This window comes from Manis pentadactyla, chromosome 10 (assembly GCF_030020395.1).
Source record: "Manis pentadactyla isolate mManPen7 chromosome 10, mManPen7.hap1, whole genome shotgun sequence".
NCBI lineage: Eukaryota > Metazoa > Chordata > Mammalia > Pholidota > Manidae > Manis > Manis pentadactyla.
This window is the reverse complement of record NC_080028.1, coordinates 47,746,737-47,772,214: the sequence shown is the minus strand read 5'-3', so window position 1 is coordinate 47,772,214 and position 25,478 is coordinate 47,746,737. Positions and strand designations below refer to the sequence as shown.

The window sequence follows — 25,478 nt, the reverse complement described above, 5'->3', positions numbered from 1 at the left end:
TATTTAACATAGTACTGGAGGTCCTAGCCACGGCAATCAGACAAAGCAAAGAAATACAAGGAATCCAGATTGGTAAAGAAGAAGTTAAACTGTCACTATTTGCAGATGACATGATACTGTACATAAAAAGCCCTAAAGACTCCACCCCAAAACTACTAGAACTGATATCGGAATACAGCAAAGTTGCAGGATACAAAATCAACACACAGAAATCTGTGGCTTTCCTATATACTAACAATGAACCAACAGAAAGAGAAATCAGGAAAACAACTCCATTCACAATTGCCTCAAAAAAAATAAAATACCTAGGAATAAACCTAACCAAAGAAGTGAAAGACTTATACTCTGAAAACTACAAGTCACTCTTAAGAGAAATTAAAGGGGACACTAACAGTTGGAAACTCATCCCATGCTCGTGGCTAGGAAGAATTAATATCGTCAAAATGGCCATCCTGCCCAAAGCAATATACAGATTTGATGCAATCCCTATGAAACTACCAGCAACATTCTTCAATGAACTGGAACAAATAATTCAAAAATTCATATGGAAACACAAAAGACCCCGAATAGCCAAAGCAATCCTGAGAAAGAAGAATAAAGTAGGGGGGATCTCACTCGCCAACTTCAAGCTCTACTATAAAGCCATAGTAATCAAGACAATTTGGTACTGGCACAAGAGCAGAGCCACAGACCAATGGAATAGACTAGAGAATCCAGACATTAACCCAGACATATATGGTCAATTAATATTTGATAAAGGAGCCATGGACATACAATGGCGAAATGACAGTCTCTTCAACAGTTGGTGGTGGCAAAACTGGACAGCTACATGTAGGAGAATGAAACTGGACCATTGTCTAACCCCATATACAAAAGTAAACTCAAAATGGATCAAAGACCTGAATGTAAGCCATGAAACCATTAAACTCTTGGAAGAAAACATAGGCGAAAACCTCTTAGACATAAACATGAGTGACCTCTTCTTGAACATATCTCCCCGGGCAAGGAAAACAACAGCAAAAATGAGTAAGTGGGACTATATTAAGCTGAAAAGCTTCTGTACAGCAAAAGACACCATCAATAGAACAAGAAGGATCCCTACAGTATCGGAGAATATATTTGAAAATGACACATCCGATAAAGGCTTGACATCCAGAATATATAAGGAGCTCACACGCCTCAACAAACAAAAAACAAATAACCCAATTAAAAAATGGGCAGAGGAACTGAACAGACAGTTCTCCAAAAAAGAAATACAGATGGCCAACAGACACATGAAAAGATGCTCCACATCGCTAATTATCAGAGAAATGCAAATTAAAACTACAATAAGGTATCACCTCACACCAGTAAGGATGGCTGCCATCCAAAAGACAAACAACAACAAATGTTGGCGAGGCTGTGGAGAAAGGGGAACCCTCCTACACTGCTGGTGGGAATGTAAACTAGTTCAACCATTGTGGAAAGCAGTATGGAGGTATATCAAAATGCTCAAAACAGACTTACCATTTGACCCAGGAATTGCACTCCTAGGAATTTACCCTAAGAACGCAGCAATCAAGTTTGAGAAAGACAGATGCACCCCTATGTTTATTGCAGCACTGTTTACAATAGCCAAGAATTGGAAGCAACCTAAATGTCCATCAATAGATGAATGGATAAAGAAGATGTGGTACATATACACAATGGAATACTACTCAGCCATAAGAAAAGGGCAAATCCAATCATTTGCAGCAACATGGATGGAGCTGGAGGGTATTATGCTCAGTGAAACAAGCCAAGCGGAGAAAGAGAAATACCAAATGATTTCACTTATCTGTGGAATATAAGAACAAAGGAAAAACTGAAGGAACAAAACAGCAGCAGAATCACAGAACTCAAGAATGGACTGACAGGTACCAAAGGGAAAGGGACTGGGGAGGATGGGTGGGTAGGGAGGGATAAGGGGGGGAGAAGTAGGGGGGTATTAAGATTAACATACATGGGGGGGTAGGAGAAAAGGGAGGGCTGTACAACACAGAGTAGGCAAGTAGTGATTCTACAACATTTTGCTATGCTGATGGACAGTGACTGTAAAGGGGTTTATAGGGGAGACCTGGTATAGGGGAGAGCCTAGTAAACATAATATTCGTCATGTAAGTGTAGATTAGTGATACCAAAAACAAAGCAAAAAAAAAAAAAAAAGGGCAGTTCCTGTGTGGTAACCTCCAACGAGTTCTACACAAGGGTATAAAGGGCATATAAAAGTGTAGGCAAAGGGTCTGTTTGTGTTTATACAGAGGATCAAAGCCTAATTGGGCTACCCCGAAAATGAACTAAGATACGATATGAAAAAGAACTTCCAACATCTGCACTGTCTGGAAGACTCATGCCAGAAGATGATCATCAAAAAACCCCAACAAAGATCCACACACTGCTACAGCTGTAGATGCACTCATCCCACCAGTTCCTGGACTTGCCATGGGAATGAGGAAGGAGATATCTAAGCTGGCCTGTGCATACAGTAAAACAACAAATTTGACTGGATCTATACTGTTGGAACTCAACCAAGAATTTTGAGAAGTGCAAATTGTAGCGCTCCAAACTCTTACAACTACAGACTATTTACTGTTAAAAGAACATAAGGGATGTGAACAGTCCCCAGGAATGGGTTGTTTTAATTTGTCTGATTTCTCTCAGACTGTTCAAGTTCAGTTGGACAATATCCACCATATCATAGATAAGTTTTCACAAATGCCTAAGGTGCCTTAATGGTTTTCTTGGTTTCACTGGAGATGGCTGGTAATTACAGATATGCTTTGGTTACGTAACTGTACTCCTATTATGTTAATGTGTGTGCGCAATTTAAGTAGTAGCTTAAAACCTATATATGCTGAAGTTACTCTACAAGAAGATATGTCAAAGAAATAATCAATCTTCCCATGTTCCCATGTTTTCTTCCGTCTACTACTTCTATAGCTTTTCTTCTTCCTTCCTAATTACAACCCTTAAATAGAATTCGTGCCTCATATCAAATTTACCGAGTATCATAATTCTTCCAAGTGGTAAAGATACCTCAAGACAAATGCTGGGCATAGAAGTCACAGGGCATAAATATGCAAAGAAGTAAAAAGCTAACCTTTTCAAACAATAAGGCTTCTCTCTCACTTACCAACTTCACATTTCCCTGTATGGCCCCGGAAGATGACTGGTTAGCCAGAGACGGGTAAGATTCCTCAAGGGAGGAACAATATAAGACAGGCACAGTCGCAGGGGGGCCATCAGGTGAGAAATTGGGGATCAACAGAGGTGAGGCTTAGAACCTCACCCCCCCTATTCTGAGAGAAATCTTCTGCATACGTGGATGTTTTATTGCCCTGGTCTAGCTTAGATTAACACATAGTCTACAGGCACACACCTGATCATCTACATTTGCTCTCTTACAACACTAAACTATGTTTTCTACCTTTATCTTGTATCTACCTACCACTTCAGCATTTTATTAAAAATAATAATAATAAAGAGAGAAATGTGGTATCCACATATAAATCAAGTATAAAAACCAAATGAGTATTCATATTTGAACTGACTGTTTAGAGTTCATAATGCATGAGCAAAACCAAAAGTTTCTGTGATGACTGCCCTTGTACTGTTCACTATGTAACTTATTCATTATGTAAGAATTTGTTCTACATGTAAGAACTTGTTTGTTATGCCTCAGAAGATTGGAGACTGACGAAAATTAGGCTTGGGGTGGATTAATGATTGTGCGTTGAGCATTGACTCACCTATACAGAATTTTATTGTCGTTAACAACCATTTGATCAATAAATATGAGAGATGCCCTCACAAAAAAAAAAAAAAAAAAAAAAAAAGGACAGACTTCCAATGGTAAAATAAATAAGTAACTGGGATGTAATGTATAGCATAAGGAATATAGTCAAGATATGGTAACAGCTTGGTAGGGTGATAGCTGGAACCTAGAATTATGTATATAAATGTTCTACCACTGTGTTGTACACTTGAAACTAATGTAATGTAATACTGTGCATCAACTACCCTTCAATAAAAAATAATTATTTAAAAAAAAAAAAAAGATCTTAGAATTGTATTTGTCAAAATATTGCCTGCAGAACATGAATCCTGCCAGGATCCCCTTAATAAAGAACATGGTCAAATCAAAAAAAATAAAAATAAAAAAATAATGGTTCCTTAGATATGGTTTTCCAAAGCACAAAGTAAAAGGTGACTTCATCCAAGTTAATTATGTCTTTTGCCCAAAGAACACCATTCAGAAACAGGAAAACCCACACTGCTAGAGAAAATATCTTAAAATCAAATGTCTGGTCAGGGACTTTGTCCAGAAAAAGAACTCTTCCTACTCAACAATAGGAAAACTCAATTTAAAAGATGGGCAAGAGATCTAACAAATTCCACACTAAAGAAGATATGCAAATGTCAAAGAAACATATGAAAAGATGCCCAACATCGTATGTCATTAGGGAATTGTAAATCAAAACAAGAATGACATGCCATGACATACCTTCTAGAATGCTAAAATTAAAGACTGATCATGTGAAGGTTTGGCATTTTTGTGTAACAACTGGAACTCTCCTACACTGATAATGGGAACGTGAAATGCTAAGGGCCCATTGGAAAATAGTTTGACAGGTTCTTTAAAAGTCAGAGGTACACCTCACTTATCAACTAACCGTTTCATTTGATCCCAAATATTTACCCACGAGAAATGACAGAATATTTGCATACAAATCCAATACACAACTTTTCATAGAAGCTTTATTTGTAATAGTCACAAACTGGGAAGACCTCACAGGTCCACTAACATCGGCAAACTACTCAGAAGTAAAAAGGAATGAACTATTGACACACATGAAAACAAGGATAAAATTTAAATCCACATTTACTGATAGAAACCAGACACCACCACCCCCCAAAAAAATCCCTGCATTACTGTATTATTTAAACTTCTACAAGAAAACTAACTAATCTCTAGTGGCAGAAAGTGTATCAGGGTTTGGCTGAGAAACGGAGGAGTGCAGAGCGTGAGGTCACAGGGGACCACAGGGATGAACGAGGATGAGCAAGGACCCTTTGGGAGTGATGGGCATGTTCACACCTCTGATTGTGTTAATGTTTTCAGACGAGTGTACGTACGTCAAAACCTACCAAATCATACACTTTAACTATTTGCAAGCTTTGTATGTTGATATTCTTTCAATAAAGCATTAAGAAAAATAAGAAAATGAAATAACCTCTTAGTTCTCCTCTTTTCTCTGAGGACCTTGACCCAGAACAGTCTTTGTTAGTTATTTTACGTTTTCCAAATAAAATTACTGCCAAGATTCATTGATGACTTTTGAGTGTAACTCACTGAGGACCTCTTGTTTATTCATTAATCTGCAGCTGGAGCAAACTACAAAAAAAAAGTCGAAGTTTGTATTGCTCAAACTTTTGTCCCTATACGGAGACACTGAAATGCCAGCTCTTTCAAAGACAAGAGGGTTTCTGCATTCCACTGCCATTAGGATCATGTTTCTTTCTTGTAAGAAAATATTCTTTGACTTTCACGAGAATATCAGTCTAATTTGTTGGGGACGTTTTTTGGTCTCAGAGAGCTTTTTTTGGTTCAGAGAACCTGTGAGTGAGAACATCAGTATATAAGCAAAAGTGAAAAGAAGTTAATATGAAAATTTATCAAACTTACCATTTTTAGCTAAGTTACTCTAAGAATTACTATATTTAAACAACTTGCTGAAGTTACCATTGACTGAGAGAAATGTATAAAAAGTTTTGCAACATTAATAATATTTCCCTTTGTGAAATTTTAGCTGCATTTTTCTCTGAGAGAAAAAGATTTCACCTACCTATGTCATAATCAGATAAATGAGATATATGTTATAACCCAGATATTTTGTAAAGCTTCTAAAATGTACATGAGATGTCATAAGAGTAAATAGATGGGTATATAATCAGGAATCCTAATATAAGGAATACCCACAAACTATGTCAGTTGCATCATCAACCTCCAGTTGTAAAAGACAAGTACCCATTGTATGTGTGTGAGTGTATTTGTGCATGTACACACATGTTTCTATTTCTTCCTTCATCCCTGCAAAAGACAGGCTGTATAACATCATTCATTAGAAATCTCTGCCTCCTTTCAAATATTCATTGTAAGATAAACAGAAATCAGTGGTTATATGTCATTGTCAATTAGTTTATTGAATTGCACCTTATAATACTGTGGAATATATTGTAAAAAGAATATTTTGAGCTTTGAGCAATGCCTATGCCCATACCAGGTTGACTTGAGTAAGATTATGTAGTCGTGCATATGCAACTTGAGAGAGAAGGAGAAAGGATGACAAAAGAGTAGGTGGACTGAAACAGTCTTCTCCACTACTTCTGAGTTTATTCACTAATTCTCAATTTATTCTAATACATATCTTTAATATGTCCCAACATTCCCTGGAAGGTTATAGTTTTCAGGCAAGTCATGCGCCAAGGTCAGCATTGCTTCCCTGGATTGATGACTGCCACCCTGTGGGTTTAACAGTATGAACTGGGCGAACTAGTACATGTGATGCTCTTCCTACTTGAGTACACATAAAGCACAGGAAAAAAAGCAATAAAAGCAAACTATTTACAAATAAATTGTGGTTTCAAAGGGATTTTTTGTTTTACTTATTGATAGGAGATTACAATCACTGAAACACTATTTGAAATTAAAACATTGAAACCCCCACTATAGAAACTAATTCTTGATGTCTGAGAAAGTTACTGTCGAGCAGTTTTTTACATAAACCCAAAAATCCATTTAACATTGTATTAATGGATAACAGTGAAGATGGAAACACAGTCAATAAAAATACGATTACTTTTTAGAAAAACCAAGGAACAGAAAGCAATTACAATTCTTGTCACAACTGTAAAGATCACTTCACAATGTGACTTAATAAAAATAGCTCTTTTTTAAAAAACAGCAAAGAAACGCACAATTTTCTAGTAACAGAGTCATAGATAATAAAATTCAATAAGCATATTCAGTGTCAGAGCAATATGAATTTAAGTCCAAATATGAAGAAAGTATCTTTGTGCTTGCTTAGTAAATTCAGGATGTGTAAACTTATTCAGGAAGTATTCTTTAGATACTGACAATATACATGGGTCTGTATTGGCATTACTGTCATAGTGAGAGACATAATCCCAAAAAATACATTCTCTGGCTAAACATGATGTAGTGACAAGCTTTATTTGTTATTGGAGCCCAGGACTGGGTGTGTAGGCTAAGATAGTCATCAGAATCACAGAAACCTTCCCAGGGGAAGTGATGCTTCACCTAAAAACCAGTGATGTTTGGGGAATATAGGATAAAGAACACAAGAGAAGTGATCACTGTGATACCTGCCACAGAACACACGGTCAACAAATGGAGCCTGGTAAGCACACAGGATAAGAAGGAAGGAGACCTACCATGGGAAAACCATGACTTCTGTTTTAGGAACATTGAGAAGGTCATGCATGTGATTCGTACAAGCAGATATGTTTGGTAGGTGGTTCAATATATAAGTACGTATGTTTGGTAGTCAATTCAATATGCCAGAAATTACTACTTACTAGAAACAGAAATTTAGTGTTAAGTGACAGATGTAATATAAAATTACAGGAATTGTACAAAAAACAGTGAGAGAGCATATAGTCAGAAGTAAATAGGAAATAATAGGTCCAAGGAATCGAAACAGGCAACAAAATAATATAAAAATACCATATGGGTAATTCTAAGTGAATTTGCCGAAGTAACAAAAACTTGACAAATTTGTTATGAATTTGTTATAAACATAGATGCAAAAAAATGTGTTTAAAACAGTATATTCAGCATAACAGCTTGCACACTGATAGAGAAATGTAGAAGGAAGATGAAGGAAGCGTCCATGTGGTCCAGTAAGGTTTAGCATTGTTCATAAGAAAAAATACACTTACCTGAAAGAGAGGAAAAATGGAAGAAAGATAGAAAAAAGAAGGAAGGAAGGAAGAAGCTTATTACAGAGCTGGAATAGAAGCAACAAGTTCTGATCAAGACTCTAGAATAAACTCTACTTACATATCATGTATAATTATATTAACTAAGACTGAACTGTTAACCAAAAGTATAACGATGTGGTAATTTTTTAATTTAGCTCTCAATAGGGAAGAATTTGGAGGAGTCAAACGATATTTTTTGCTACCCATAAAAGCACACCAAAGTAGCAGATAAACTTAGTTATATCCATAGTATGATTTAAAATATAATGTGAAAATATAGTGAAGATAATACTGATACAATCGAATTTTACACAGATAATATAACCTATATAATGATCTCTCTGAATTGTAGGGCATGCAGATTGGACAGAAGCCACTACTGATGAAAAACTGTACAGTAACAACATTCATTCTGCTGGGACTGACAGATGACCCTGACCTGCAGGTCCTGATTTTTGTCTTTCTTTTTCTCACCTACACACTGAGTGTAACTGGAAACCTGACCATCCTCACTCACCTTTGCAGATCCCCACCTTAAAATAGCCATGTACTTTTTTTTGCAAAATTTCTCCTTCTTAGAGATCTCATTCACAACTGCTTGCATTCCCAGGTACTTGTATAACATAGCAACAGGTGACAAGGTCATTGCCTATAAGGCTTGTGTCGTTCAAGTGTTTTTTACTGACCTCTTTGCAGTAACAGAATTTTTTCTGCTGGCTGCTATGTCCTATGACCGCAATGTGGCCATTTGCAAACCATTGCATTATGTGACCATCATGAGCAGCAGGGTCTGCAAGAGACTTGTTTTTTGCTGTTGGCTGGCTGGATTGTTAGTCATAACCTCCCCACTGAGTCTGGCACTAAATCTGAAATTCTGTGACTCAAACATCGTTGATCATTTTCTCTGTGACTCCTCTCCCCTGATGAAGATATCATGTTCAGATACATGGTTCATGGAACAAACTGTTTTAGTTTGTGCTTTGCTGACCCTTATTGTGACCCTTGTATGTATAGTTCTGTCCTATGCTTATATTACCAAGACAATTCTAGGATTTCCTTCTGCCCAGCAAAGAAAAAAGGCCTTTTCCACCTGTTCTTCCCACATGATTGTGGTTTCCATCACTTATGGCACCTGCATGTTCATTTACATGAATCCTGCATCCAAAGAAGAAGTGACTATTAATAAAGTGGTTTCACTGCTCATTTCTTCCATTTCACCTACCCTAAATCCATTTATTTATACACTAAGAAACAAGCAAGTGAAAAAAGCTTTCAAGAACTCAATCAAAAGAATTGTGTCATTCTTAAAAAAATAAAATAGCACTGAATAAAGAGTTAAAATAAAAGGTGTTTCAAACCTTTCTATTGAAGCCTATTACATTTGTCTTTTAATAATCTATATTTCAATTGTTATACTCTGCAGATCCTCTTTAGATTTACTTACATTGTACCTTATTCAACTCATTTCTTTCCTTTGCTTTTTAATCCACCTCTTGTAGGAGATTTGTCTCAGTAAAGAAAATGGAAGCATACTTGTTATAAATTCATTTTAGATATATATGACCCCATGTAACTTAATTTTATAACATAATAAAAAGCATTAGTCTCCTATGACACTGGTAACTTATTATTGAAATAAGTAAATGATTACTCAAATGTTCATAAAATATTACAAATATTCAAATAGGAATTGCAATTTTATGATAAAGTACTGAATGGAATGAATGAGGGCATGAGGGAATAAAACAAGGAACCATTGAGAGAGAAGATAGTGGTATCTCTAATACTCTAGAAAAACACACAAAAAGGGATTGCTAGATAAAACGTCACAAATATTCTTTGGAATATACAGGTAAGAGTAAAGGTTAAAATGTAGGCAATCGCAAGGTATCAGATACAGAATAATTAGAAATGAGGATAAACAATCCCATCTATCATCTGTGGATTCCCAAGAAAGCAAAGGATGGAGAGGAGCAAGTTGTTGACTTATGGGTTACAGGGACTTGAGCTGAATGTCCATATGGAGGTGGGAGGTGAAGTGTCAGGATCCACGTTGTGAAAGCACATAAAACTAATAGGATAAAATAAATTCAATACTCTAATAGTGTGATTTAGGAGGTAATAACTGCCCACTCTCATGAAAAAACAGTTTCCTCTAAGAAAGTTTTCTGTTCTTCTGAGTTACAAACTGTGGATGAGAAAGTGGGAAACAGTATCATGCACTACTGTCTATTTAAAATGGGGCTTTATGCTCCAAATTGTATAAAAATAATTTACTAATGCTACAAATAAAGAATTAAATAATGAATCCAAATATAAATCTCTGGAACTTAGAAAATACATATGGAATGAGATAGAGATACTTCATAACAATGCATACAAAACATAAAAAAGCTATATACAGAAGAAATTTAAAAGTTATGCAAACATTAATGTATCCAATTATTTTATAAAATAATAGAACCAAAAATAAAGCAATTCCTGCTCATTATAAAATTTTTAAAACCCATAAAATTAAACCAAAATATGTAGATATAGATTTTACTAATGATAGAAAAAATTTAAAATATAGAAAATTTAAAAGTTGATTCTTTTAAAAATTTCAAGAAACTTCATAAATTTCTGTCAAACATGAATGAATATGAACAAAGGGCAACATACTTCAGCTTAAAAATCAGAAAGAAGACATAAACACCAGTTCAGTAGAAATTAGAAAAACTTTATGCATGGATATACTATCATGATTCCACAACAACAACAAAATAGGTAGACCTACAGCTAATGAACAAGCTTTAAAAAATTCATCAAGATGTGGAAAACTTAAACATCAATATCCATATATTTGGAAATACAAGACTAAACATTCATGAGGCAAAAGGTACAGACTACTTTACAGTGAACCATGGTAAACAATAGATAATCTCATCATGACTTCAGTTACCCAAACAACAAAAAAATTCTCCCTAATGAATTGTATGAAGACATCTTAATGTTTTGACAAAAATACCATTAAGACATTATAAGCCAAGTACCCTGATGAGTATGGGTGATTACTTGAGCAGAACCCAACAAATAGCCAAAACTTACACTATGATCAGTTAAGATTTACTCTAGTTACACAAGGGCAAAGATAGATCATATAGATTGATAAATTATAGATTAAAGGCAGATGATAGATAAATGTATACATATTTGAATATAAATATATATATATATACATGTATATATATATATATATATGAATTTCAGCCTGATTTTATTGTAATAGCAAATTAAAGAAAGAGCACTATATAAGTTTGATTAATAAGTTCAAACTATCAATAGATAAAAACCAGCAATTGATCCTAAAAATTTCAAATAAAATGAGAATTTGGTGAGCTATTAAAATGAGATTAAAAATATAAAGAAATATAATTTACAAAACTATGTTAAACAATAAAACACCTGTACTTAATTAAAATCAAGAAACAAATAAAGATGCTCACTTTTATCACTGGTATTCCACATCAGACTGCAATACTTATAATACAATAATGTATATAATAAAATAGTTGAGATTATTATCAGAATGAAGTTATGAAACTACTCTGTTTAAAGAATCTGCAAGCCATTTCTTTTCAAATTTTTAAATCTTTGAAATATAGATGTGCCTTATGGATGGCATCTTAATGTTGTGTATATTTTAACTGGCAATGTTTTTATATTAAAATACATAAAATTATGACATGCACTTAAATGGAATCAAGGAAATATGTTATTTACCTCCTGAAAACATTATTATGTACCTAGAACACAACAAAACCTAATAGTAAATTAATATACCTAATAAGAAAATTAAGTAACTAGAATGAATAAAGGGCATATTCAAACAAACATAGGTTGACAATATTTATATTGTTTGTGTGTGAATATAAAGTAAAACTTTCTCATTTCAGTTTTTTCGTGTCTAAAGCAATTATTAAATAAAAAGCAGTTTTCCTACTAAACTAAAATTTTCCCATGTTTACATAACTAGCAAAATAACCTCTACATATCAAAGCTATCAATATAACTGCCAGAGAATAAATCACATTATGGATACAACATATATAATAAATATAAATTTGCCCACTCAATATATAAATTTAACAAAACTGTAATTAGAATCAGCTTTAAAATTTTTTCTAATATCATAAATTATCTCTGAATTACTATGGAAGAAATAAATCCCATGAATGTACAACACATATATGAAAAATGAGTATTACTGAATAGAAACTTGCTTATGTAATACCAAAACTTATCTTAACCAATTAAATCAAATTTGGTGTTGGCAAAGGAGAACATAAAATAATCAGTAGAACAGCTTAGATTATGAAAGTATAGATTAACAAATAGATCTTATTTTATACAAAGGTTTATTTTGCTAGTTAGGCAAAAGTGGGAAAATTGTAGTTCAGTAGGAAAATTATGTTTTTTAAATAACCTTAAGTCACAAAAGAAGACACAGAAATGATAGTTTTACTTTTTATGCACACAAAAACAGCTTATACTCTAAATGGTTTAAAATTTTTAAAATAAAAATACACAAGTAAAAGCTTACTAGGAAACATATGACACCACAATAACATAAAGGAATCAGAAATTATCCTACTTAAGAATTTAAAATGAGAAAGTGACAAAAGAAAGGGAACCCAGTTAACAATGTGTACATTAACCATTTTGACCGACAAGACACCACTAAAATTTTTATAAGGGAAAAATTACTGTTGAATTGTATAACCCTGACAGACAGTGAGATGGTTTCTGAAGTTTACAAGTTCTTTTAAAAGAACAATGAAAATTCAAAAAAAATCTAAGTAAAAATAAGCGAAAAATAGAAACAAGCAAGAAGGTATAACAATTGTATATATGTACACAGCCAAGAGAGAAAAACCTAATATATAAAACAAATATTCATAGACACAAAGGGAGAAATTGAGAGTAATACAACAATAGTAGAGGACTTTACCACCCAACTTTACATCAATGAATAGATCTTCCACACAGAAAATCAATAAGAAAACTGTGACTTTATTTGCAATAACCTGGATGGACCTAGAGGATATTATTCTCAGTGATTTAAGCCAGGAGGAGAAAGGCAAATACCATTTGATTTCACTTATATGTGGAGACTAAAAACAAAACAAAATAAAATGAAGAGAGCAGCAGTAGACTCATGGACACTGACAAGTGACTAGCAGTTACCATGGGGGAGGGGTTGAGGTGAGTGGGTAAAATAGGTGAAGGAGATAAAGAGGTACAAAATCTTAATCATAACATAAATTAGTCATGGGGAGGAAAATCATAGGGAATAGAGAACAAAGTCAATAGTTCTGTAACATAGTTCTATGTTGACAGTAACTACACTAGTGGTGAGCATTTAGTAATGTAGATAACTGTTGAATCACTATGTTGTATACTTGCAATATGTCAAGTATTCTTTAATAAAATATATATTAAATATATAAAAGAAAGAAAACAGTTGCTTTGAACCATACATTAGATCAAATGGACTTACTAGATATGCAGATATGTCCCAAAACAGCAGAATACCAATACTTTTCAAGTGCTCACTGAACATGATCCAGGAGAGATCATGTTAGGCTACAAAACAAGCCTAAATAAATTAAGAAGATTGAGATTATATTAAGCATGCTTTCCAAGCACAGCGGTATGAAACTCGAAGTCAGTTACAAGAAAAATACTGGAAAAATCACAAATATGCAGGCTAAACTGCACACTACTAAACAACCGATGGGTCAACAATGAAATTGTAGGAGAAAATTCAGAAAATATTAGCAAATAATGAAAATAAAAACACAATGGTTCAAACTCTTTGGGATGCAGTAAAAGGAGCTCTAAGAGGGAAGTTTGCAGCAATATAAGGTCTACCTTAAGGAATAAGAAATATCTTAAAAAACAAATTGACACCACATCTAAAGGAAGTAGAAAAAGAACAAAGCTCAAAGTTAGTTAAAGGAAGGAAATAATAAAGATCAGATCAGAAATAAACAAAGTAGAGACTAAAAAAACAACAAAATATCAACGAAACTCAGAGCTGGTCCTTTGAAAATATAAACAAAATTGAAAAACCTTAAGCTAGACTCATTAAGAAAAAAAGAGGACTCAAAACCAGAAATAAAAGAGAAGTTACAAATGACACCACAGAAATATAAATGATTATAAGAGACTAATATGAAAAATTATTGCCAACAAATTGGACAACCTAGAAGAAATGGATTTATTCTTAGAAACAAGAAATTTTGCAAGACTATACCAGAGAGAAATAGAATATTTGAAAAGACTGATTTCTAGTAAGTAAATTAAATCTGTAATCAAAAAACTTCATTTTATGTGACAAATTTTTGAAAAAATTTTATTTTTCACATCATAGGTAAATAAAATACAAAACAGTCATCTGATGCTCAAAGAAGATAACAGAAATACAAATCAAAATGATTAAGGGTAGTGCATTGTCTCATTCCTGTTGACTGTGCTGCAATCTCTAAGCTGGATATTTTCTTTCTATATTCTTACCCTCTAAGGATATTCATTATGATTTATATTCATCCTCAGAGTTGCATGTCTCAGACACTTTGCCAAGATTAGGACACAAAATTCCATAGTGATCCTACTGAATCTCTGTCTCCAAGGATCTTTTTGTTTATTCATTAAGTTGTAAGTTTACTAAATAAAAGAAACTAACTTCATTAATGTAAAAACCTCTCTTGGTCCAGGGAACTCAGAATATCAAGACTTCCAAAACCTGAGAGAATAATAAATTATTCTCAGAAATACTTTTTTTTTAAATGTAAGCAGCATGAGAAAATACTCAACAGGTTTATAACAGTCACAATCCTTTGTGAGGAAAATTTCATAATTTTTGGTGATAAAAAACAGAAAGATCTATGCATCTTCAAACTGCATATTAGAGTGAAATTTTGTGCAACAAAGAACAAAAAGATGGAAATAAATTTTAGCTTTGAGAACTAATTTTGATAAAAAAACACATGAAGCTATATAACCCTCAAGCCAGAGGAGTCAGCTAGGTTCAAAGTCCTATGCAGATCAAGTCTATAGCTCGCTCATTCCACAAGCAGTCAGCAGCTGAACAGGTAGGGAGTTTAGAACAATCATCATGCAGTAGCTGCAGTCAGGGGGCCACATCCAGGCCACAAGGACTATAGAAGAAAATGACCTTAAGGGAGATAAGATCCATGTTTTAGTGACACCAGCATAGGCAAATCTTGTCCATCAGGTAGAATACATGCAAGAGACTGGTCCTGTGATAGGAGAGTGGCAGGAATGGGATCTCTCGTCCTGGTCTAGTGTACCAGACTTTCACTCCCCTCCCTGTGGGAGTTAAAGATGGGTCAATATATAGAGTGATGGGAGGTACATGCATTGGCCGTAAAGATAAAACAAAACCTCCCCATAGAATGCTCTTACCTCCTGGATGTTTTGGGTACACTACCAGCATCTTCGGGGGTCACTCTGCTGTTACTCAAAAGAACACACAGGAGGCCACTTCCAGACCTTTTCCCCAAGGTGCCAGAAGGGCCAGCCATCACTGGTACATGTGTCAAAATGTTGAGGGTCACATCCACTCAACGGAGTCTCCAGAGTTAATGCAGCTGGGCTGGCAATAGGAGGGTGCTCTGCTGGCCATAATCCTGGCTCCAATAACTCCTCTTTCGTTTGCATATACAGTTGTATATTAGAGGCAGCAATGTGTGTTAGCATGTCCACAGGGCTTGAGGCTCATTTTGGGAGCTGCTCATTCAAACGTCTTAGCTCTGTCCATAAGCTGTACTATAACTTTGGTTACTGGCAAGCTCTGTAGACTGTGTCAGACTTCAGGCAAGATTTCAACAAACTATTCTACCTCTCTATCAAGGATGCCCAGATTCGGTTACATGGTACATGAAACTTCCACTTTATTCCTAATTGCTGCACCCATTCTTGTAGCACTTGTCCAGTCAAGAGGATACCTCGATCACTCTCAATCACCTGCAACTGGCCATAGGCTGCAAAGAGGTGCTCTAGGCCCCTGTTGGTGGTTTGCTGATCTGCACAACATGCAGGAAAGCAACCAATAGTCCAGTAGCTGTGTCCACACAAGTCATGGCATACTGCTACCCTTCTGATATGGGCAGAGGCCCAATATAGTCGATAGGCCACCTGACAATGGGTTTTAGCCCCTTTTCTATTGTCCCATGTTGCTGTGGGACTTGGTGGAAGTCCCTCTTAGAGAACACAAGGCACTCCTTTAGGGCCCTGCTGACCTCTTCAATGGTCAACAGCAGGCCCCGATGGGCTACAACACACATTGTCTTTTGCCCCATGTGCATAAATGCTCATGTAACCATTGTGGAACATCTGAAGCAGGATTCCTTCTAGCCAAATCACTTTGGCCAAGGGTCTGCTTCATCATTCCCTGGGGATGACAAAGGCAAATGGTCAGTCACATGATATACGATGACTGTCTTAGTCTGACCAGAGGCCAGTAGGTCTTGCCACAACTCTTGTCCCAAAAGCAGATGGTGACCAACATCCAGTTGTCATAATACCATATCAGTGACCACAGGGTCAAGCACTGAAGACGGCCTAATCGTCAGCTCACACTAGAGTGGATGGCTCCTTGGTGATGATGAGCCATACTGCCTGCAACTCGACCCACTGACCAAGCGTCTTCAGGTATAGGGGCTTTTCCTTCCCAATAAAGACTGTCCACTACAAATCACTCTTAAGCAAGTTCTTCCTATTTTCCACTGGTATATGTCACTGAACCCAACAGGTGTTGGATTTCTCCACTTAAAGGGATAGTGGAAAGGGTGCTGTGCTGCTGAAAATATGAATCCAATTTGGACAGTGCAGAAATCTTGGGCATGCCACCCCAAGGACTTTGGTTCTAGTCTCCCACACTTCCCACAATGAGATAGGTGATTATTTCCTTGGTCAGAGCTGTTCCAGGGATGAGATCTATAGCCAGCAAGGTGTGGTTCAGAGCAGTCAGTGGCTTCTCTATCAAGGTATACCATACCTCCTCTCTGTTCCATAGTTGTGACTGGATCCCAATTGTTGGCATGTCCATTCAAGCCATGGCCAAAGGCCCCATCCATAACCATCTTTGGTTACATGAACATCTAGCTCACAGGGCCTTGATGAGTAAATTACTCAAGGCCTGTACAGCTTTCACTGCTCACTTAGCAGCAATAAAAGCAGCAACTGCGTATGTTTCATCCCAGTCCCACCTGATGCCTTTCACACTAAATGGTATAAGGGCTTCAGAATTTGTGCATGTGCAGGATCAATACTCTCCAGTAGACCGAGACACCCAGAAACTCATGTAATACTGCTACCATGGTAGGGATAGGGAAAGCCTGGACCTTGTCTATGACTGCTTCAGAAATAACTTTAGTTTTACCCAACAAGAAAAGCACTGAGAACTTTACTGACAAAGCAGGTACCTGACCGTGATGCTGTTCACAGCCCATCCTTTCTCCTATAGATGTTGCAACAGTCTAGAAACTGCCCTTTCGAAATCTTAAAGAGAATCAGACGTGAGCATAATATTATCAGCGCAGTGATACAGCCTTTTGCGGTTTTTTCCATGCAGCCCAGTCCTAGGTTACAAGTCTGTGAAAAATGTTGGAACTTTGGAGGATTCCTATGGAAGGACAGTGATTGTCCACTGCCGGCCTCCCCCATGAAGGCAAACTGTTCCTGACATTCCTGAACTATATCAGTAGAGAAGAAAGCATTAGTAAGATCCACAGCATAATGATTCGTCCCTAGTTCACGACTGAGTGGGTCCATAAGGACTGCTATACAGGGGACAGCAGCATGAAAAGGGGGTGTGACTTTATTCAATTCCCTGTAATCCACAGTCGTATGCCAGAAACTATCTGGCTTTTCACTGTACAGACCAGGGAATTAAATGGGTCATGAGTGGGCTTTATGATGCCTACTTTCTCCGAATCCTGTAGACTTTCTCCAAATTCCTTGTGTCCCCCAGGCAATTTATACTGCTTACTATTTGTCACCCACCAAGGTATAGGCAGAGCTACAGGCGGGTGCTTAACATGTCCTCTCAGAACTGTCTTTACCACACATAACCTTCAGTCTGAACTCACCTGCAGTGGTCTGTAGCCACAGGCCCTGCTGGATATCTAACCATAAAATATACTCAGGGATGGGAGAAATGTACACACCGTACTCCTTTGGGGATAAACATCTTATCAGCTTCATCATTCCCTGGGGATGCCAAAGGCAAATGGACAGTCACATGATATACCATATCCAGGGCTGAAGGCACCTCTCCTGCAAAAGAACCCCACCAATCCTCTTTGGTCTGGTGCATGTTCACTCCCCACTCCCTTTGTATTCACCTATTGACATGGAGATGCCCTACTTCTCTCCACCCCTTGGAAACACCTATTGACATGGACATTCACTAAGGCCAGGCAAGAGATTCTGTAAATATTGCAACTTTACCCACAGCAGCCAAGAAATAAAACATTCCATGGTGATAGAGAAAAGTAATGTTAATATGTTGATAATTATTTAAACCAAACAATATCTGGTTATTATTGTATCTTATCTCCTTTTATAAATGTTTAAAAACCCTACTAACAACAGTTTCAAAAACAAGATTACTGAATAATTTCTACAAAATTTATCTGCTTGAGATTGGAATAAAATCACTACTAATGACTTGCTATGTGTAAGACAAGCACAATGGCCTCTCACCTCTATTTGCCACTGAGTCAGATGGCTGGGGCAGAATGTCCTCACCTATTGTTTCAAAAATGTCCAGCTTCTAACTTGGCAGGAAAATCAAGCCAGTTTAGGGAAACTCCCTCATCTTAGTCAGATTCTTCAATCTATGTTTATCATGAATGAAACAACTATTCGTACTCATCTGAATCCTGTGTCTAGTTCTCAATTTGTTCCAAACTCACATTGAGAATATATGTGATTAAATAATAGCAATTAGTAGACAGGCTGTGGTTTAGAAAACTAATATCACAGATCTCCTATACATATGTGACCAAGCTGTGAGCTCAGATAATAAAGCAGGCCTGAATAGAAAATGATTTTTCACCATTGGTTAAAGAAGTCAGAAATCAGTAATGTGACAGCAGTTAAATCCATTGTTATCACTGATGACTTGATATTCAGAAGCTGAAATCTACACCCTTCATTTAGTCTTGTATTCAGGCTACGGAACTCCCACATGGAAAAAAAAGCAAAGGTCAAATCTTAATTGAAGCATATATATTGCCTAGATTTAAGCTGATGGATTAATAGCATAGGTTATGGAAGAATCAAAGAATCAGAGAAGCTAAATATCTCAGAAATCTGAAGTTGAACCACAGCCATAGGGTGAGGATACCTGCTCAGATTCTTTCTTCTGGTTGAAACGTGGAAGGCCACTAAATATTTCTGGTCCAAGTTGTGGGCTGAAACTTGGAGAACCTTTCTCTCAAGTACTCTTAAATTTTGAGAAATCAATTCAGAGCCCTCCAGGTTCTTAATGGGCTCATATGAGGAAGCTCTGCATAGAACAGGTGATTGGCAATTAGAAAAATGCCTAGGGGCAGGCTTTTCTCAGTGAGTTTGAATATCCACATTACAGGGCTCTTTTTTATTTTCACCTCTCTGGCTTTTACTTCTTTTTCCATTTCCACTTGCTCTTTATTTCTATATACTGGTAACCTTATTTTTTAAAATTTAATGTTACAGCTTTTATAGCCTACCATCCATTATAGTAATTGATATCATTTATTATCATTATTATATCATTGTATTATTAGTATTCATAATGCATATCATATAAATGCATTACATTTTAATTTTATCTTTGTACTTTGTTAATGAAATAAGTCTTCCTCAAATTTACTACCGATAAGTATTTCTTGTGAGGTTCCTTGAAAGCATGTCTGGAGAGTCAGACACATTTACTTGAATAAATAGTTCCTTTAAAAAATCAATAAATTAGTTTTGAGTCCTAGTTCTACTACTTGCTAGCAGTAATTCACTTTTCTAAACTTTTGTATCTCCACATTTCTTCAGTGTAAATTTTGACTATAGATATAACCTTTGTAGGGTTCTTTTTAGGATTATCAATATTACACATTGTCCACAAATTCTTGCTTACTTTTTATTTCCTTCAGATAATTAGAAATAAATATTTTAACAGGATTGTTACTTACATCCATGCCTTTTTTAATCTCTTTTTCACAGATTAATGTCAAATGTTACTTCTTTGTTTTTTCTCCTCACATAATAGATCCCATTTTGTATCATCAGAAGTTTCAAATCATATTGGAAAATTATTTATTATGCAACCAATATTTATCTAGATGCCAAGCATAAAGCATACAAGAATTTGGTATATGAGGCAGACATTCTCCAGGGCATTTTCCATTGATGGTAGAATGAAAACAAGTAAACCTTGGTAAGGTATGAAAGCAGTGAGTAAGTGATGACACTAGTGTGAATGTGTCAGACTAACCCAGGCCTGGTGGTACATAGTGAGATCTTAAGACAAGGTCAGCAAAAAACTCCTTGTAGGAATGTCATTTAAATTGAAGGACCCTCAGAGATTGGAACGTTTAAAATGGAGGGAAAATTCGTGCCTACCCGGGCCATGATAAGACAAGTGGCCTGAAGTAAGAGAACAAGGATCAGAAAAAGTTTTAGTATGTTGCACTATAGAGGTGAAAGTTGGTACAGAATGTAACAATTAAATGCTGATCTTTCTTTAGGGTATTACGTTAGGTGCTATAGTTCTGGGGGTAAGGGGTTCCCCTGGCCTGGGCAAGTTCCCTATGAATCTGCAGAAACACATAGAGGACACGAGGAAGGGCAGGTTGGGAGAAAGAGGTCTTATTGCTCGCAGCTTGCTTGAGGTTGCTAGCCAGTCCTCACTGCATCCATCCCTTCTGATTGTGGCTCACGCTCTATCCCGCAGACTGCCCCTTCCACCAGGTTCTCCATGGATGGGTCCTTGGAGACTGGTGTGCTCCACACCAATTAGGTTCCAGGAATGGAGGGGGGGAAAGAATGGCCGTTTTCTCTCCACCCCTTGACAGGAGAGGGTCTGCTGTGGCAAACACCCACTGCTATGTAAATGGACTAAAGCCAGGAGGGAAATTATGGAGACTTTGGGTAAAAACTTCCATTTACCCCAAACGTGCATAATTTTGCCTTTAAAATGACATTTTATTTTTTTTTAATAAAGCAAATCATCACATCGATATTGACATTCACATTATATTCTGTTTCTCTTTTTTTCCATTCCAGAATATTTGGCTTACTGGTTATGAATTTATCACTCTTCTAGTCCTATATTAGTTTTCTTGGTCTAGCTGCTAATTGCTTAAATACTCCACATTCAAGAGTTCACATTTCATTTGGTACATCAATATCAATCTCTTTTATGTAACTTTAGAAGATTTATCTATAACAGGAAATACCAATACATTTTTCTCTTTATTTTAACTGAATTCATGTCCCTTTCACAATCTTTAAAAAACTTTTATATTGGATTGGATCCAGTCAATAAAATATGTGAATCTTGTGATTTTAAAGATTGCTCAGTAGTAAATGCTTCTTTCAAATCCTAAATCGTGTACTTATTCCTTATTTTAAATGTATCTTAGGTTCATGAAATATTTCCTTGTTACACTTAGAAAATTATTGATTCTTTTCAATATTATGTCTCTTCTTATTTGAGTAAGATAGGAGATTTCTTGTTTATTCTTTTTTTGTTTGTGTTTTATTTGCAAGAATGATGTGCACCATGGCACTAATATTTTATGATAAATTTCCCAATCCTTTCAGCATTGGTAAGGAAATATTAAGAAGTCATATTTAGATTTCCTGAAACACCTTTTCTCACTTTTCTTCATCAATATTATCATCTCAAAGAGGTTTCTTTATAAGGTGATGAAAGGGGTGACTTGACCAGCATCAGTACTGAATGGAAGGCCACGCCCAGACAGGGAAAAGAGAAAATTACACAGAAACTGAAGAAAATATGCTTAGGGACCCTGACACAATGTTCCCCTCATTCTTTGGGAATAATGTAAATCTTTTGACTAAGTTATTAAAGGCCTGTTTCACTTGTTTGTTCCTCAGAGTGTAAATAAGTGGGTTTAACATGGGGGAAATGGAAGTAGTGAGTATTGACACTCCTTTATTAATGGCCATTTTATCTTTTGCTGAAGGTTTGATATAAACAAAGATGCAGCTGCCATAGGTGATGGAAACCACGATCATGTGGGAAGAGCAATTGGAAAAGGCTCTTGTCCTCTGCTGGGCAGAGGAGAGTCTTAGAATTGTTCTGATGATGTACATGTAGGACAGAACCACACATACCAGAGTCATGAGGAAAGTCTCACAGCACAGACAATAACCATCTGCTGTATGAGCCATGTATCTGAGCATGAGATCTTCAGCACAGGGTTAGCATCACATGCAAAGTGGTCAGTGGCATTAGAGGCATGGAATTCCAGGTCCAGTGCCAAGATAAGTGGTGGTGATATGATCAACAAAGAATTCATCCAACAGCAGAAGACAAGCCTTTTTGCAGACTCTGTAGTTCATAATAGTCATGTAATGCAGGGGTTTGCATATGGCTACGTATCGATCAAAGGGCATGGTGGCCAGGAGAAAAAATTCTGTTACTGCAAAAACATCTATAAAAAATAGTTGGCATATACAAGCTTTATAGGTAATAGTCCTGTCACCTGTTGATATACTGTACAAGAATCTAGGAATGCATACCTATTCTTTATTTAAGTGGGCTTGAACTGACTTCAGAGTACTGGGATGCTCAGGACTGCTAAAGCCTCAGACACCAGAATTGTGAAGTTCTGAAGCATCTGAAAAAAATTGCAACCCTTCCTTTAACATGACTACATGATTGCGTTGTCCTAAAGCTGAGCTGTCTGCTTTTCTGGAACCCCTTCCTTTGAGATGGTTTGAATTCACTGTTTACCTCCCCAACGCTGAACTTATTACCCCCTCCATTAGTAGTGGCTGGTGCATAACTAGGAGCCACGTAAATAAATGTTGAATTTGTCCAAGGAAAAAAAAAAAAAGAATCTAGGATTGCACACAGAAGTAAATGGGAATTCAAGCAAGGAAAAATTTTGGAGAAAAAAGTACATCACAGTTTTTTAAGGTGATAATCCACTAATGTGAGGATGATGACACTCAGGTTTCCAGTTACACTCAACATGTAGTTGATAAGCAGAAATATAAAAATCAGAATCTGTAGCTGAGGGTCATCTGTCAATCCCAGAAGGATGAAAGTGGTGAGAGATGTGTGGTTTCTCATTCCTGGGTCCTGACTTTTGCCCAATCTGCATGTAATAGTGAGGGATTAAAATGTGAGAAGATAGTGGGAAAAAAAATGTGTTACATTAGATTTTGTTCAGAAAAGCCAAGCAATGTATTTTATTTTACTTAATAATGAATTTTTAAAGTAATTCATATGCTCAACTCTGTTGATAGCCTATCATCGATTGGTTAGAAACCTGAATTTCAAATGTTTTTACTACAACATATGGTAAGATAGACATTTCATATAGCAGCCCAGTGTACATATTTACACACACACACACAAATACACACATATATATCTATAACAAAAGTGAGTAAAATGCTGATAACCCTTCAGTGCCCTGCTCTCTGATGTTTTATTTTCTAATGTATCTTATTAAAAATAAATACAAATATCATCTAATAGATTTTATAGTGTACTAAATGGTCATGACCTGTGTTCAAAAAAAAACTTTCTATGGATCTTTTGAATAATATAGTCCAAGGAAAAGATTATTTTCAATGATAGTTTTTTAAATGTGTACTGTCTGTTTAATTTGCACTTTGCAATAGATTGGTTCATAGCACATTTCTCCCCTTTAAGAATATTTCCCCTACCACTAAAGAAAATTTTACTCAGTGTCACTATCTGCTTGTAACCTTTTTTTCCTGAATAAATTAAAAACATATGAGATGTGTTTGTGACACAAGATGCTTCTAGATCCATCTACCAACACAGTTGAAGACCCTGTTCCACTGCACAAGTCATCCTACATGGGCTACCTGTCTGGAGAAAAATTTCATCTAACCATTTACGTTTTTTCCCTCCAGTTTACTACATCCATTTACCGATTCTGACCTATACTTGGTTCTTGGTAATTCATTCCTTTTTTCTACTTGGATTTTTCAGAGAAGTCCTTCCAAATCTCCCAAGCCATGTTAAGAACTCTTTATGTGTTTTTGTCACACTCTATGCTTAATAGAGGATATAAAAAAATTATTGGAAACATGATTTTTTTGTCTTGTTTAATGTAATAACCACAGAGCAAGGAGAATAAGATATAGAGTTTATTCAAGGTAATATTTACCCTCAGACCTAGATCAAGTCATATTATTTATTAACTGAACTCAGTGTTAAAAATACTCTGACAACTCTTACTTTTCCTGTATCCATGACTCTAGTTTATGGGATTCTTGGTGGCTCTTATGTTTGGTGGAGGAAATGCTCTGAGGGCTCCTGAGTCACACCATAACCTGACTACACATTCAGAATACATATAAAACCTGCATGAAGGCAAAAAGTGTTACCTGACTTGACCCTGTGTTTGGCAGAGAAACAGTTTTGCTTTTATGGATTCCATTCCTGCTTCCCCAATACACCTGTCAGAAACATATTAACAACAGAGATTAAAACTGTTGAATTCTGGATTTGGACCATCAACTGGTCATTTGTTATTCCTCAGTCAACACCAACTAACTACATTATTGCCTGCTAAATTATTTTGTTCCCCAATGCTTGTTTAAGGCCATAAATACATTGAAAATAAAACCCCACATCATTTGCGATATAAATTCTAATTAATTGGCTATGTGAGCATTTTGCTTAATTGCTTTAATGTAGTCCTTTTCTTCAGAAGTGGGAGATACTCTGTACTCACCATCTGACCATTTCCCATAGTAATTCTTCCAAGAGTTTACAAGCTTTTTGGTAAAGGGATGCAGGGATGACCCTTGTTTGATGTTTTAGGATGAGCTCGGCACTCCCAAGAATATGAGCATCACACAACTAACAATAAATTACATGAAGAGTAACAATAGACTGAGCAATTAAAATAATTAAGTAGATAATAGACTAAAGATACAGAAAAGGAAACATACAGTGGCCACCAACCTCTCTTTCCTTTAGTCTTAACACAACTGTGCCTTACCCAACCCTGGAAACTGTAAGCCTTGTTCTTGCTCCTAAATATCTTGAAAATATATTGACACTATAGTAGATTAATGTTTTCCTTATTTTGTCTCTTAGAAAGCTGAACACTTTAGATAGAGTGCAGAAATGCAAATTTTGTCAGAAGATGATTTCCAATTCAAGGTTGTTT

General features: G+C 36.0%; 1 pseudogene; it reads left to right on the top strand.

Annotated features, from left to right (window-relative positions):
- Nucleotides 1-8,184: 8,184 nt before the first annotated feature.
- On the top strand, nt 8,185-9,338 carry LOC118909979 (olfactory receptor 6C2-like; annotated as a pseudogene).
- Nucleotides 9,339-25,478: the final 16,140 nt, after the last annotated feature.